General features: G+C 42.2%; 1 long non-coding RNA gene across 2 annotated transcripts; it reads right to left on the reverse strand.

The window, feature by feature from the left end:
• Positions 1-11,679: 11,679 nt before the first annotated feature.
• Positions 11,680-14,265, reverse strand: LOC138652076 (uncharacterized). 2 transcript variants are annotated; one of them, XR_011315568.1, is made up of 4 exons: positions 13,651-14,265; positions 13,443-13,582; positions 13,181-13,336; positions 11,680-13,085 (listed from the first exon to the last, which is right to left on the reverse strand). It is a non-coding gene; the product is annotated as an uncharacterized lncRNA (long non-coding RNA). The 2 variants fall into 2 exon arrangements; XR_011315567.1 differs by having other exon boundaries at positions 13,427-13,582.
• Positions 14,266-15,916: the final 1,651 nt, after the last annotated feature.

A 15,916-nucleotide genomic window follows, 5' to 3' on the forward strand; every position in this document is an offset into this window, starting at 1 on the left:
ACTGAGTTAATTTCAATATTTAAAATATTTTTTTGCATTTTATTGGAATCCATGTTTCCATATCTGTATATAACACAACTTCACAGGAAACAGGTTGGTTCCTGCAGCTGGTGGCTAGTAATGGCTGACCTTGTATATCTCTTATTTGCTAGTCAGGTTCTTGATGGCAGTCCCTTGGTTTATAGATAATTGACCATACCAGACATTTCCCATAGACACATGTGGTTCTGTTTTAGTGAAAAATGCAGTGTAATTTTATTTTAGACCAGTGCTTCAAACTGTAAGGTGATGGCCAGGAATTGGTGCTGGGCGACAGGAAGGCTATTTTCAAAGGAGTGATCATATCCTTCAGTATTTTCTATGAATAAATCTAGAAGTGGGAAACTGAGCGCACAATAGGATGATACCCCATGGAGGGAGAGTAGGAGAGAGCTGGTTACACTCATCTGGTGGTGCGGTGGCAGGCACAGAAGGTATGAGGAAAGATAGCTGCTACTGCCCCGTGGCTGGTGGATGAATCCACCAGGAGATATTGGATCCAGTTGGATTAACATATAGGTGGACTGCAGTGTCGGAGAATAAGGTTTTTCATTCACAACACATTTCAATGCTGTACTGGTGTCTTTATCAAGTTGAAAAACAAATGTGCAAAACATGAGAACAGATGGATTGTTAAGACCCAAAATGGATGCCAATTGCATAGGGAACACCCACAGGAACACTTAAACCAATAGGGAAATTGTGAAGGAGAGAGAAGTTCATCTGGCAATTGCAAATTGATTAAAGTTAGTGAGAAAAAAAAGAAAGACCATACTTATTAATGGTACGATGTAAATAGAGAACAAGGAGTTGAGGAGAAATTATTGGAATGTTTAAGAAGTAAGATAAGAACCCAGGATGGGTCAGTGAATAGGAGCAAGAAAGGGATAATTTAATGTAGGAGCCGCCTAAACACATGAAGAAAAGGTGATACAGAAAAGAGAACTAAACATATAAATGATAAAATATAAATAGATGAATAAAGGACAAAGTGTTGAAAAGATGAGTGTAGGAGAAATGGGATTAGAACCCAGGATGAACCCATGAATAAGAACCAGAAGGAGGCCTTTAAGCAGAGAAGCCACCAAAAAAGACGATCCAAACATAACAAAAAAAACGAAGCAAAAAAAAATCCACATATGCATATAAAAATAAAAAATCTGAATAGATGAAAAAGGACAAAAAGTGTTGAAAAGAAAAGAGTGTAATGATAACAGTTTATAGTACAGGAGAAACAGGATTTGAACTCAAGATGAGATAGTGAATAGAAGCCAGAAAGAGAACATTTGTCGGAAGAGCAATCTAGGGAGATAGTGGTAAGTTATAAAAGAGAGAAAGGGGATCAAAATGATGATACAATGAATAAGTACAGTAGAGAATTACAAGTGAAATAGTGTGAGAGACCCAAGAGAAGATCTTTAGGACTCAAGAGAAGGTGCAGTGAAATGAGCTCGCATAGGAAACAAGTGCAAAAAATATTAGCAGATGGAATTTTGTGGAGTGAAAGGTGCTGTAAGAAGTAAGGAAAAATTAATAGATTTTTCATATAGAGAGGAAGTCATTCTAACGAATGGAAGTTATAAGAGTAAAAAGATGGATGGGTGAAAAAATGAACTAAGGCTAGGTTCACGTTAGCGTTTCTGTGCGCAGCGTATCATCTGCATGCACAAACGCATGCCAAAATGCATGAAAACGCATGTTTACTCTGCATTTTTTATCCGCATCATCTTACACATGACACAAAAAAATTGCTACCTTTGCATGTGTTTTGGTGTGCGTTTTCTTTATTTATGCGAATGCGTTCGATAGGACATTGCTTTTCCCGAAGAATTTCCCTGACACAAGATATGTCCAATGGGCGTGTCTCATGGAAAATCTCTATATAGACCCTTGTACAGATGAAACCCTATATTTTGCTGCTGTATCCTACTGCAAGATGGATCTCCACATGGAGAGCTTATATCATAAACTGGTTTTGTATTTGAACTTGGCTTATGCCTATGCTGTTGTTTGCTATGAAGAAAGAAAAAGAGAAAGATGGAGAAGACCTCATCGTTGAAGTCCGAGAGAGCCGTGGAGCCTACCACACGTTGTACACTGAGCTGCGTGCAAACCCTCAGAAGTTTTTTTTACTACACTAGGATGTTGGAAAAGAGCTTCGATGGCTTGCTGCAACGTGTGTCATTACCAGGCATGACACACAGCTACGACGAGCAATTCCTGCTGAGGAGCATCTGTTGACCCTAAGGTACGTAATTTTGAAAAAGAAACACCTGTCTTTAATAATATGATTGTTCTAAAAGCCATGTACTTATTTTTTTTTCCCATTTTTTTCTAAAATCAATGTACTGATTTTTTTTTTCCATTTTCTAATCCGCAGATTCCTGGCTACTGGAGAGACATTATCATCTCTCCAATTCCAATTCCGGATTGGAGTGTCCACCCTTTCTGGGATTGTTGCAGACACCTGCTGTGCTTTATGTGACGTTCTGCGTGCAGAATTTTTCCCCCAACCCACAACCCACTACTGAACTGTGGCTGGAAAATGGTGTAAAATTTATGGACATCTGCAATTTTCCTAACTGTTTGGGGGCTGTGGACGGCAAACACATTCGCATGAGGAAACCATTTGGAAATGGATCCAAGTTTTTCAATTATAAAAAATACTTTTCTATTGTTCTCATGGCAACTGCAGATGCTGACTGTAGATTTGTCGCCATTGACATTGGATCATTTGGACGAGGAAATGACTCACGGACTTTTAAAAGCTCTGACATGGTCCGACGTTTGTATGGTAATGATTTTAATTTTCCACCGCCACAACCTTTTCCCATTACTGAAGGTCTGCCAATGCCATTTGTTGTGGTTGGGGATGAAGTGTTCGAAATGTGTGCAAACCTCCTAAAACCATGCTCAAGTCAGGACTTAAATCACACAAAAAAGATTTACAACTACCGACTGACAAGGGCACGAAGAACTGTGGAGTGTGCCTTTGGATTGGTGGTCTCCAAATGGCGTATTTTGGGAACAGCCATTAATCTAAAAATTGATACTATTGATGAGGTTGTGAAAGCATGTGTAGTTATGCACAACTACATCCTGGCTCAAAAGCGACCAAACTTATAACTGGAGGAACCTGTTACTACCACATTGCGTGATTACCAAGATCACCCTCTGAGGACTACAGTGGAAGTTGCCCAAATGAGGGATACATTTGCTGCCTACATTGTTTCTGATAATGGACATCTGTCATGACAAGATGAAATGGTTTAAGCCGCTAAAATGTACCTGTAATGTTATGTTTAAATTTACCTGTAATGTTACAATGTTCCTGTAATGTTTGCTGACTGAAATAATAAAACACCTTTTCGAAGTTCCCTCAACAATACAGTACACATAAGTGTGTGTTTGCGGTGACGGCGCATAGTGTGGTGACAGCGCATACATAGATAAAGAACACACTGTGAATGTGCAAACAAAAGCTACATTTTATTTAACAATAAAAAAATTAGTTTTGGGGAATAAAAAATTAGATTTGGGGAATGTTGGAGGGTGAAATATAATGGACATGGGGATATGGAGCTGGGATGATTGGCTAGCATGTGTGGATGATGAAGGGGTTCCAGGGGAAGGGCCTACAAAATGGGTGGGGTCTGGAAGGTCAAAGATGGAAGTAGACACATGAGAAGGGGAAGCGTGAGATGGGAGAGACAAATTATAAAAGAGACTAGCACACTCCAATAGTGTTGTGATGCAAAGTGGGGGGTTTATTTACATACAGTATTCACAAACGTTTCGGTTGTTACTGGACCTTCATCAGTGTGCTAATATACTAGTATGCTTAGAGAAGCCCCGAGTAGCAAGGTTAGATTGCATCAATAAAAATCCTGAAGACATATAGGTCGCGGGGGTGGGCACAAGCTGCAGAGATACAATGGTGTGTCACAAGTGACACTAACTGCTGGATGGAGCAGTTTGTGTCCACCGCGTGCTTCCTGTTGCTGATGAGGCGGATAGTGCGCACTATTCTTGCAGCCCAGACTGGCGGTGTATACCGTGTGGCCCCTGCTTCATTCAGCAGTTTGTGCCTACCCCTTGAGCACTATTTTGCAGCCCATACTGGCGGTACATACCGCGTGCCTCCTGCTTCATTCAGCAGATAGTGTCAGTCCGTGACACATTACCCTATCTCAGTAGCTTGTTTCTACCTCATGCACACTATTTTGCAGCCAATACTGGTAGTACATTCCGCGTGGCTCCTGCTCCATCCAGCAGTTAGTGTCACTTGTGACACACCATTGTATCTCTGCGGCTTGTGCCCACCCCCGCGACCTATATGTCTTTAGGCTTTTTATTGATGCAATCTAACCTTGCTACTCGGGGCTTCTCTAAACATACTAGTATATTAGCACACTGATGAAGGTCCAGTAACGACCGAAACGTTTGTGAATACTGTATGTAAATAAAACCCCCACTTTGCATCACAACACTTTTGGAGTGTGCTAGTCACTTGCATTTTACATAAAGGCTTGGGAACCTATGACCGTGCACCTCCTCCTTTTGGCTGTGCTGAACATTTTCTATATAAATTATAAAAGAGAGACACATTGGAAGGTGAGGGTGAAGGTAGTAGGACAGTTTTAAGCGTGTATTGACTGGTCCTTGTCTTCTTATTGGTTTCCTGTGCTGAACTGGTACTGGCCTTCTGTTTGATTCTTTTTTTTCTTTGGGATGGTGGGAGAGGTGGCTTGAGGCCAGTGTGCAGCAAAACTCGGTATAGTGGTGGAGGTAGACTGTTGCGCAGCAGGACTCGGCATCGTGGTGGAGGTAGACTGCTGCACAGCAGGCCTCGGCATAGTGGTGGAGGTAGACTGTTGCGCAGCAGGACTCGGCATGGTGGTGGAGGTAGACAGGCGTGCAGCATGACTCGGCATGGTGGCGGAGGTAGACAGGAGTGCAGCAGAACTCGGCATGGTGGTGAACCTGGTTAGTGGTGGGTGGAACAGCTGCAAATGCCATGTGTGGCAGCTGGAAGTACCGAGTCTGCTGCATAGCTGTTAAAAATAGTTATTTTGCATATTTAATAATTCAGGACTCTTTACCAGATGCGATACTCTAAAGAAAATGTCATGATATTTCTCATAGAAAATGTAGTGGTCTATTGGATTGTCCACCAAAAAGCATCATTGCAGCAAAACATAAAATAGGTAAGATAGTTACAAACATTGTCCATTTGTCCATATCAAAGTTTGTTTTCCATCTTTCCTGAGATTCTGAATGGTAAATGGCGTCGGTCTCTGTAGAAGCCATCAAGAAGCACATGGCTAACTCTCATACCAACTGTCCATCTTGTCTGAAGTCTGTGTCATGTGTGTCATCAGGGAGTGAAGAAAAATCCCCCAAATGACAGCCCTTCCCTCCTGTGAGTCTTGGATATACACTGCTCAAAAAAATATAGGGAACACTTAAACAACAGAATATAACTCCAAGTAAATCAAACTTCTGTGAAATCAATCTGTCCACTTAGGAAGCAACACTGTTTAACAATCTATTTCACATGCTGTTGTGCAAATGGAATAGCAACAGATGGAAATTATTGGCAATTATCAAGAAACCCTCAATAAATGATTGGTTCTGCAGGTGTAGACCACAGACCACATCTCAGTACCAATGCTTTCTGGCTGATGTTTTGGTCACTTTTGAATGTTGGTTGTGCTTTCACATCCGTGGTAGCATGAGACGGATTCTACAACCCACACAAGTGGCTAAGGTAGTGCAGCCCATCCAGGATGGCACATTAATGCGAGCTGTGGCAAGAAGGTTTGCTGTGTCTGTCAGTGTAGTGGCCAGAGGCTGGAGGTGCTACCAGGAGACAGGCCAGTACACCAGGAGCCATGGAGGGGGCCACAGGAGGGCAATAACCCAGCAGCAGGACCACTACCTCTGCCTTTGCGCTAGGAGGATCAGGAGGAGCACTGCCTTAGCCCTGCAAAATGACCTCCAGCAAGCCACAAATGTGCATGTGTCTGCACAAACGATTAGAAACCAACTCCATGAGGATGGTCGGAGTGCCTGACATCCATAGATGGGGGTTGTGCTCACAGACCAACACCTTGCAGGATGCTTGGCACTTGCCACAGAACACCAGGATTGGCAAATTTGCCACTGGCACCCTGTGCTCTTCACAGATGAAAGCAGGTTCACACTGAGCACGTCACAGATGTGACAGAGTATGGAGATGCCATGGAGAGCAATCTGCTGCCTGCAGCATCCTTCAGCATGACCGGTTTGGCAGTGGGTCAGTAATGGTGTGGGGTGGCATTTCTTAGGAGGGTCGCATAACCCTCCATGTGCTCAGCAGAGGTAGCCTGACTGCCAATAGGTACCAAGATGAGATCCTCGGACCCCTTGTGAGACCATATGCTGGTGAGGTTGGCCCTGGGTTCCTCCTAATGCAGGACAATGCCAGACCTCATGTGGCTGGAGTATTTTAGCAGTTCCTGCAAGATGAAGGCATTGAAGCTATGGACTGGCTCTCCCGTTCCCCAGACCTGAATCTGATTGAATACATTTGGGACATCATGTCTCACTCCATCCACCAATGTCACGTTGCACCACAGACTGTCTAGGAGTTGGAGGATGCTTTAGTCCAGGTCTTGGAGGAAATCCCTCAGGAGACCATCTGCCACCTTATCAGTAGGGAGGTCATACAGGCATGTGAAGGCCACACACAACACTGAGCATCTTTTCCTTGTCATGAGGTATTTCCACTGAAGTTGGGTCAGCCTGTAATTTGATTTTCCATTTTGATTTTAAGTATCATTCCAAATCCAGACCTCCATGGGATAATCATTTTGACTTACATTGATAATTAAATACAACTGCACAATCAATAGGATATAATAATCAATAGGATATAAATATAAATATAACCTGTTATATAAATATAACAGGTATCACCCCCTGTAACTAAATACCACCTCCTCAAACAGAAAGGGTAAAAAAACAAAAATACAAAACCAATATGGTAAAATTATGTAAATTTTATTTAATAATATTAAAATGCACATAAAAAAGGGAAAGAAAAACAGAACAATACAAAAAAACCCTAGTGCAATAATTGGAGTGGGCTTATAGACAAAATAGTAAACATAATAATGCAAAAAATATATCCCATATTACATAGCCTACATCTGTTTTGCAAACATGCATTCAGAAAATCAAAAAGGCAAAGGGGAATGGGATAGAACAAGTATCCTATAACATTAAACAGTCCATACCCAATAGTATCCTGCTAGCTCCAACGCACAATTCGCCTGGACGTGGCTTTTTCAAGGAGTGAAGGAGAAAAGGGAAGGGGAATGATTTATATACGAAGCAGACCAATAAGAGGCCAAGGCAACAACAAAACACCTGTAACATAATTAGTGTAATCATTTCAAAAAACCTGATCTGCACATCCAAACATAGACACAGTGTGAACAGGTGCTGAACCCAGAGTCGCCAACTCGTATATAATCAAACAAATAGGGCAGCACACTGCAGCGCCAAAACATGCAAACTTGAAAACACGAAATTTTTAAACTGCATTACTGCACTAGAAATATGAAAAATGAGAGCTTTTAGCGCATAAAAATGGCCAATTTTATGTGTACCTCGTAGCCACGTTACGGCATCTCTCTTATACGAGGTCCTACTCTAAACCTACCTCTCTGAAAATAAACGTCTCCATCTGAACGGGTACATGTGAAACCTCTCCTTGGACTCAAATTCTCTCTCACTGTGGAGGGGTATTGGACCTACTATAATTAAAACACCTGAAGCTAGGAGGCAGGGAGTGCACGATCAGAAGGCTAGAGAATACATTTCAAAAAACCTGATCTGCACATCCAAACATAGACACAGTGTGAACAGGTGCTGAACCCAGAGTCGCCAACTCGTATATAATCAAACAAATAGGGCAGCACACTGCAGCGCCAAAACATGCAAACTTGAAAACACGAAATTTTTAAACTGCATTACTGCACTAGAAATATGAAAAATGAGAGCTTTTAGAGCATAAAAATGGCCAATTTTATGTGTACCTCGTAGCCACGTTACGGCATCTCTCTTATACGAGGTCCTACTCTAAACCTACCTCTCTGAGAATAAACGTCTCCATCTGAATGGGTACATGTGAAACCTCTCCTTGGACTCAAATTCTCTCTCACTGTGGAGGGGTATTGGACCTACTATAATTAAAACACCTGAAGCTAGGAGGCAGGGAGTGCACGATAAGAAGGCTAGAGAATACATTTCAAAAAACCTGATCTGCACATCCAAACATAGACACAGTGTGAACAGGTGCTGAACCCAGAGTCGCCAACTCGTATATAATCAAACAAATAGGGCAGCACACTGCAGCGCCAAAACATGCAAACTTGAAAACACGAAATTTTTAAACTGCATTACTGCACTAGAAATATGAAAAATGAGAGCTTTTAGCGCATAAAAATGGCCAATTTTATGTGTACCTCGTAGCCACGTTACGGCATCTCTCTTATACGAGGTCCTACTCTAAACCTACCTCTCTGAGAATAAACGTCTCCATCTGAATGGGTACATGTGAAACCTCTCCTTGGACTCAAATTCTCTCTCACTGTGGAGGGGTATTGGACCTACTATAATTAAAACACCTGAAGCTAGGAGGCAGGGAGTGCACGATCAGAAGGCTAGAGAATACATTTCAAAAAACCTGATCTGCACATCCAAACATAGACACAGTGTGAACAGGTGCTGAACCCAGAGTCGCCAACTCGTATATAATCAAACAAATAGGGCAGCACACTGCAGCGCCAAAACATGCAAACTTGAAAACACGAAATTTTTAAACTGCATTACTGCACTAGAAATATGAAAAATGAGAGCTTTTAGAGCATAAAAATGGCCAATTTTATGTGTACCTCGTAGCCACGTTACGGCATCTCTCTTATACGAGGTCCTACTCTAAACCTACCTCTCTGAGAATAAACGTCTCCATCTGAATGGGTACATGTGAAACCTCTCCTTGGACTCAAATTCTCTCTCACTGTGGAGGGGTATTGGACCTACTATAATTAAAACACCTGAAGCTAGGAGGCAGGGAGTGCACGATCAGAAGGCTAGAGAATACATTTCAAAAAACCTGATCTGCACATCCAAACATAGACACAGTGTGAACAGGTGCTGAACCCAGAGTCGCCAACTCGTATATAATCAAACAAATAGGGCAGCATACTGCAGCGCCAAAACATGCAAACTTGAAAACACGAAATTTTTAAACTGCATTACTGCACTAGAAATATGAAAAATGAGAGCTTTTAGCGCATAAAAATGGCCAATTTTATGTGTACCTCGTAGCCACGTTACGGCATCTCTCTTATACGAGGTCCTACTCTAAACCTACCTCTCTGAGAATAAACGTCTCCATCTGAATGGGTACATGTGAAACCTCTCCTTGGACTCAAATTCTCTCTCACTGTGGAGGGGTATTGGACCTACTATAATTAAAACACCTGAAGCTAGGAGGCAGGGAGTGCACGATCAGAAGGCTAGAGAATACATTTCAAAAAACCTGATCTGCACATCCACAGCTTCAGGTGTTTTAATTATAGTAGGTCCAATACCCCTCCACAGTGAGAGAGAATTTGAGTCCAAGGAGAGGTTTCACATGTACCCATTCAGATGGAGACGTTTATTCTCAGAGAGGTAGGTTTAGAGTAGGACCTCGTATAAGAGAGATGCCGTAACGTGGCTACGAGGTACACATAAAATTGGCCATTTTTATGCGCTAAAAGCTCTCATTTTTCATATTTCTAGTGCAGTAATGCAGTTTAAAAATTTCGTGTTTTCAAGTTTGCATGTTTTGGCGCTGCAGTGTGCTGCCCTATTTGTTTGATTATATACGAGTTGGTGACTCTGGGTTCAGCACCTGTTCACACTGTGTCTATGTTTGGATGTGCAGATCAGGTTTTTTGAAATGTATTCTCTAGCCTTCTGATCGTGCACTCCCTGCCTCTTAGCTTCAGGTGTTTTAATTATAGTAGGTCCAATACCCCTCCACAGTGAGAGAGAATTTGAGTCCAAGGAGAGGTTTCACATGTACCCATTCAGATGGAGACGTTTATTCTCAGAGAGGTAGGTTTAGAGTAGGACCTCGTATAAGAGAGATGCCGTAACGTGGCTACGAGGTACACATAAAATTGGCCATTTTTATGCGCTAAAAGCTCTCATTTTTCATATTTCTAGTGCAGTAATGCAGTTTAAAAATTTCGTGTTTTCAAGTTTGCATGTTTTGGCGCTGCAGTGTGCTGCCCTATTTGTTTGATTATATACGAGTTGGCGACTCTGGGTTCAGCACCTGTTCACACTGTGTCTATGTTTGGATGTGCAGATCAGGTTTTTTGAAATGTATTCTCTAGCCTTCTGATCGTGCACTCCCTGCCTCCTAGCTTCAGGTGTTTTAATTATAGTAGGTCCAATACCCCTCCACAGTGAGAGAGAATTTGAGTCCAAGGAGAGGTTTCACATGTACCCATTCAGATGGAGACGTTTATTCTCAGAGAGGTAGGTTTAGAGTAGGACCCCGTATAAGAGAGATGCCGTAACGTGGCTACGAGGTACACATAAAATTGGCCATTTTTATGCGCTAAAAGCTCTCATTTTTCATATTTCTAGTGCAGTAATGCAGTTTAAAAATTTCGTGTTTTCAAGTTTGCATGTTTTGGCGCTGCAGTGTGCTGCCCTATTTGTTTGATTATATACGAGTAGGCGACTCTGGGTTCAGCACCTGTTCACACTGTGTCTATGTTTGGATGTGCAGATCAGGTTTTTTGAAATGTATTCTCTAGCCTTTTGATCGTGCACTCCCTGCCTCCTAGCTTCAGGTGTTTTAATTATAGTAGGTCCAATACCTCTCCACAGTGAGAGAGAATTTGAGTCCAAGGAGAGGTTTCACATGTACCCATTCAGATGGAGACGTTTATTCTCAGAGAGGTAGGTTTAGAGTAGGACCTCGTATAAGAGAGATGCCGTAACGTGGCTACGAGGTACACATAAAATTGGCCATTTTTATGCGCTAAAAGCTCTCATTTTTCATATTTCTAGTGCAGTAATGCAGTTTAAAAATTTCGTGTTTTCAAGTTTGCATGTTTTGGCGCTGCAGTGTGCTGCCCTATTTGTTTGATTATATACGAGTTGGCGACTCTGGGTTCAGCACCTGTTCACACTGTGTCTATGTTTGGATGTGCAGATCAGGTTTTTTGAAATGTATTCTCTAGCCTTCTGATCGTGCACTCCCTGCCTCCTAGCTTCAGGTGTTTTAATTATAGTAGGTCCAATACCCCTCCACAGTGAGAGAGAATTTGAGTCCAAGGAGAGGTTTCACATGTACCCATTCAGATGGAGACGTTTATTCTCAGAGAGGTAGGTTTAGAGTAGGACCTCGTATAAGAGAGATGCCGTAACGTGGCTACGAGGTACACATAAAATTGGCCATTTTTATGCGCTAAAAGCTCTCATTTTTCATATTTCTAGTGCAGTAATGCAGTTTAAAAATTTCGTGTTTTCAAGTTTGCATGTTTTGGCGCTGCAGTGTGCTGCCCTATTTGTTTGATTATAATTAGTGTAATCATCATCTGAAAAAAAGAAAATAACTAACCTCCAAAATAAAATAAAAGAATAAGGGAATAGACCCGAATCCCATCACAAGAACATAAATGTGAAATAACATGTTGAATAAAGTTGGTAAACTGTATTATACGTACTGCACTCATCAAAACTGGAAGTAACAGAACGGAGGATACCCTGCTGATAACTCCATAAAACCTAGTGCAAAAATAAGAATAATAGAAGCAAATAACCGCTGTGACCATACCTAAAAGTAAACTAATGAGTCATCAAAAAATGAATCAAAAACCCGTGGTACGAAAGTCAGACGCGATCCCGAATGGGATGCATCCGACCTACGAACTGGAAGTAATAAAAAATATACTGACACTGTGTTTTAAATTAAAAATAGCCATAAACCAAAAAAGGTGTGTAATTACATGTAACACCAGTGAAGGTATATCATTATTATAACATCAAAATATTCAATCACGAGTCATCAGTATAATGCGCTCCATAGTGTGTATTTTAATATTATTTAATCAAATTTACATATTTTTACCATATTGGTTTTGTATTTTTGTTTTTTCACCCTTTCTGTTTGAGAAGGTTACATTGATAATTGTTATATTTTATTGTTCTGTATGCATTCCACTATGCAATGAACAAAAATTTGCAACTGGAATATTTCATTCCGAGATATTTAGGATGCGGTATTTTAATGTTCCCTTTATTTTTTGAGCAGTGTATATATGCCCCATAGAGCACGTGTTCTCGATATATGGTGATAACGTTTACTCTGAGCTAAATATACAGGAATATCACATGTAATGTCAGCCAAACTGTCCACGAGGCTCAGTACAGAATTGAGTGTAATAATAAGTCAGTAATCAATAATTAATATTTAACAATAGCATGGCTGTAAGCAGCATGGCAGGCCTGCATCACATTCAGCTGGAGATCAGGCGTAAGGTTTTCCAACATGCCCCCCTCTATAGCATTAAAAAAAAGTTGTGCCGGTCTCTGAAGGTCTGCTTCCAGGCAGTCAAGGCAGAGGTTGACTTCCTGGAAAAGTGAGTTCACATGCGTGAACCCACTTTCCAGTCTGTCTCCAACGGCCTTTAGGCCATTCTGGAAGAGCGAGCCTATGTGAACAAACTCAGGCATGAGTGGCCTGTTTCAGGCCTTCTGAGGCTGACCAGAAGAGCAAAAAAACAGTGTGGCAGAGGACTGGGACAGGGGAAAACCTGAAAGACCAGCTGCCAGTTCCCCAGCCTGTGAAGCCTGCCCATTTGATGCATCACTGGTCCATGACTGGGACAGTTCGGTGGCTGTTCGATGAGGGTCTGATCCAACAGAGGACAATCCAGGTTCAGCGGTGCTGCTCCAAGTTCTGTTTCTAAAAGAAATGAAAAACAATACTGCAAAAAAATAGAAAATGTTAAAGCGCCAACATATCCTGTTGAAAAGAAAAATTCAGATTTTATACAATGAAATACAACACAAAAATACTTACGTTCGATGACCAACCGCAGGCCTCAAGAAGGAGAGACTACGATGGTACTTGTATATGGGAATCTTTCAGCAGCACCACTTTGAACCCGTCTCTCATCTCTCACGTCCTTATTGAAGAGATCCTTTATTGAACTCCACCGGACTTTGACTCTCCTCACTGTGAAGGGGAAAAAAAGAAATTGTAAAACAATGCATCACAAGTTCACTGCAAGGTCAGACCACATTGCAATACTTATACAAAAATTACAAAAATCCTTTCTGACTTGTGGCGTGGCATGGTCCCAATCATCCAACAGCGATCTGGCCACTTCATCCCATAGCAGCCAAATTACCACAATGTTTGAGTGCTGCTGATCTCGGATGTCCCGCAACGGAACTCGATGGTGGCTTCACGATGTGGAACCTAGAAATCAAAGAAACACATTAATACAGTTGTAAACATAAAACAAAAAAACTGTCAAGAATACTTACCCACCGTCTTTCCACCAGAACTTGGGCCTGAGTCTGCTCCTGCTCTTTCGCACTGGAACTATTCTGCAAAAAAATACATGATTTTACCCCCTGTGTCATATTGACAGTCAATATTTACCAATCAGTAGCAAATGTAGTCATTTCAGCAGTCTCCTGTCCGCTCTGGGAGGTATGCTCTTCCCTGGAAGACATCTTTGATGAGGAATGCTGCAAGAGAGACAGAAGTGAGTAGAGACTGCAGTGAGAGAAACAGACATTTTCATAGCAACACCACATTATGGGTGTCGGGTCCGAACATTCCTACATGAACAGTTTCCTGAAAAGTGGATTTGTCTTCATGGGCCAGTTGAATGGCCACCAAGGTCTACCGATCTGACCCTCTTAGACTTTTATCTTTGGGGTCATCTGAAGGCAATTGTCTATGCTGTGAAGATACGAGATGTGCTGCATCTGAAACAACAGATACTGGAAGTCTGTGCTAACATTTCTTCTGTGGTGTTGCTATCAGTGTGTTGAGTGGGCAAAGAGGGTTGCAATGACAATCCAACACAATAAGTAGCACTTTGAACACATTTTATAATTGGTCAAAAACTTGTAAATAACTCATGACAGAATAAAGTTAAGTTAAAACCAAAGCACATTGTTTTTCTTGTAAAATTCTCAATAATTTTGATGTCACATGACCCTCTTCCCATTTAAAAAAATAAAGTTGGATTAAAAATGGCCAACTTCAAAATTGTCCATGTATACCACGATGGTGTCAGATGTAGAAAAATGATTGATAGCATACCTTTTGCCTGTGTGTGGCTGGTAGGAGGCACTTCCCCTTAGTACATTGTTGCATTGATTACACTGAAGGCAGGGAAAAGAGCCTGTCTTAGGGGTTTATAAAAATCGTTGAATAGTGGTAGATTTTGATGAGCCTATGTCAGCCCTGATGAGGGTATCCCTAACATTGGGAGCCCTTTTGAAACATGGTAAAAATGGATTACAGAATTCTGGAATTTCCAGATGAGCCGTTTGTAAGATGTTCCAGTGTCTGGGGTAGGATGTATGTGCAGCACCCCAGGTGACTGGTTACTGCAATGATGTTGCCTTTCCCTTTGGGGAGGGTAATATCATGCTTAGAGGCAATGGAGTTCTCTTTACCAGGTAAGGCACCCACATACAACACATTTCAAATCCAGGCTAGGAGGAAGAGCTCAGGACTTGGATTCAATGGAGCTTTCCTAGGCTTTATGTATCCTGATCTGGAGGAGGAGCTAGGCAGTTGATCCAGGGAGACCAAGGAGTAAGGACAGTCTGAGAGGGACACTGAAGGAGAAGGAAGTCTGGAACTGAGAGCAGACAGAGAGGCCAGCAGCCACATGGGAGCTGCAGCCTCTGATAGGAGAGAACCTGAAGGGTTGTTGTATGTGGTGGAGCTTGAGAGGGAAGGAGCAAAGGAGAGAGGAAGGGCTTAGAGGGGAACAGCGGAAGGACACCCTCAGAGCCAGAGCGCAACAGCCGGGGACCGGGAGCCCGAGGCCTTAGTGGGACTGTAGGACACTTGGCAGAACCGGAGGTCTGAGAACTGTATGTAATTGGCCCACACGACACCTGAGATGCAGCAGCACCTTAGGAGCCCGGGGCATGATAGAGTCCCTGTAAAACGGCTCCAGCTGCCTGTCATGCAGGTACCTGTGCCAGGACAGGGGGAATAAAGGACTCTGCCGAAAAGCTTCAGGCAGCAGGGACTTCATATACAGCAAGCGCTAGTTGGAAAGGCTCACGGATTTCAACTGGAAATGAGATTCTCCCATTGCCTCTGAGCCAGACGGATTACCACCACCCATGTCTGGTGCCCTGGACTGTGACCTGCCAACTACAGTAAACCAGGTAAAGACTTGTGTCCTTTACTCATTTTACCGGTCTATACTATCGCCGATAAGCAGTTCAGGACCTCTGGGGACTAGGGTTGAGCGACTTTTACTTTTTTAGGATCGAGTCGGGTTTCGCGAAAACCGACTTTCTCAAAAGTCGAGTCGAGTGAAATCGGCCGATTATGGCGAAAAGTCGGAGATCAACCGAAACACGAAACCCAATGCAAGTCAATGGGAAGCATAGTCGGCAGTGAGTGGAGGCCAGGAAAACACCTACAGTGCCCATTTTAATGGCAAAAACATCCATTCTTGTTACTGAAGCTTGTCAATCTTAATTTACTTTATAATAATAGTTAGGCATTGGAAATTGGGGGTCATTTGGCTAAAGTTGTGGGGGGTAGGGC

Source organism: Ranitomeya imitator, chromosome 10 (genome assembly GCF_032444005.1).
Source record: "Ranitomeya imitator isolate aRanImi1 chromosome 10, aRanImi1.pri, whole genome shotgun sequence".
Lineage (NCBI taxonomy): Eukaryota > Metazoa > Chordata > Amphibia > Anura > Dendrobatidae > Ranitomeya > Ranitomeya imitator.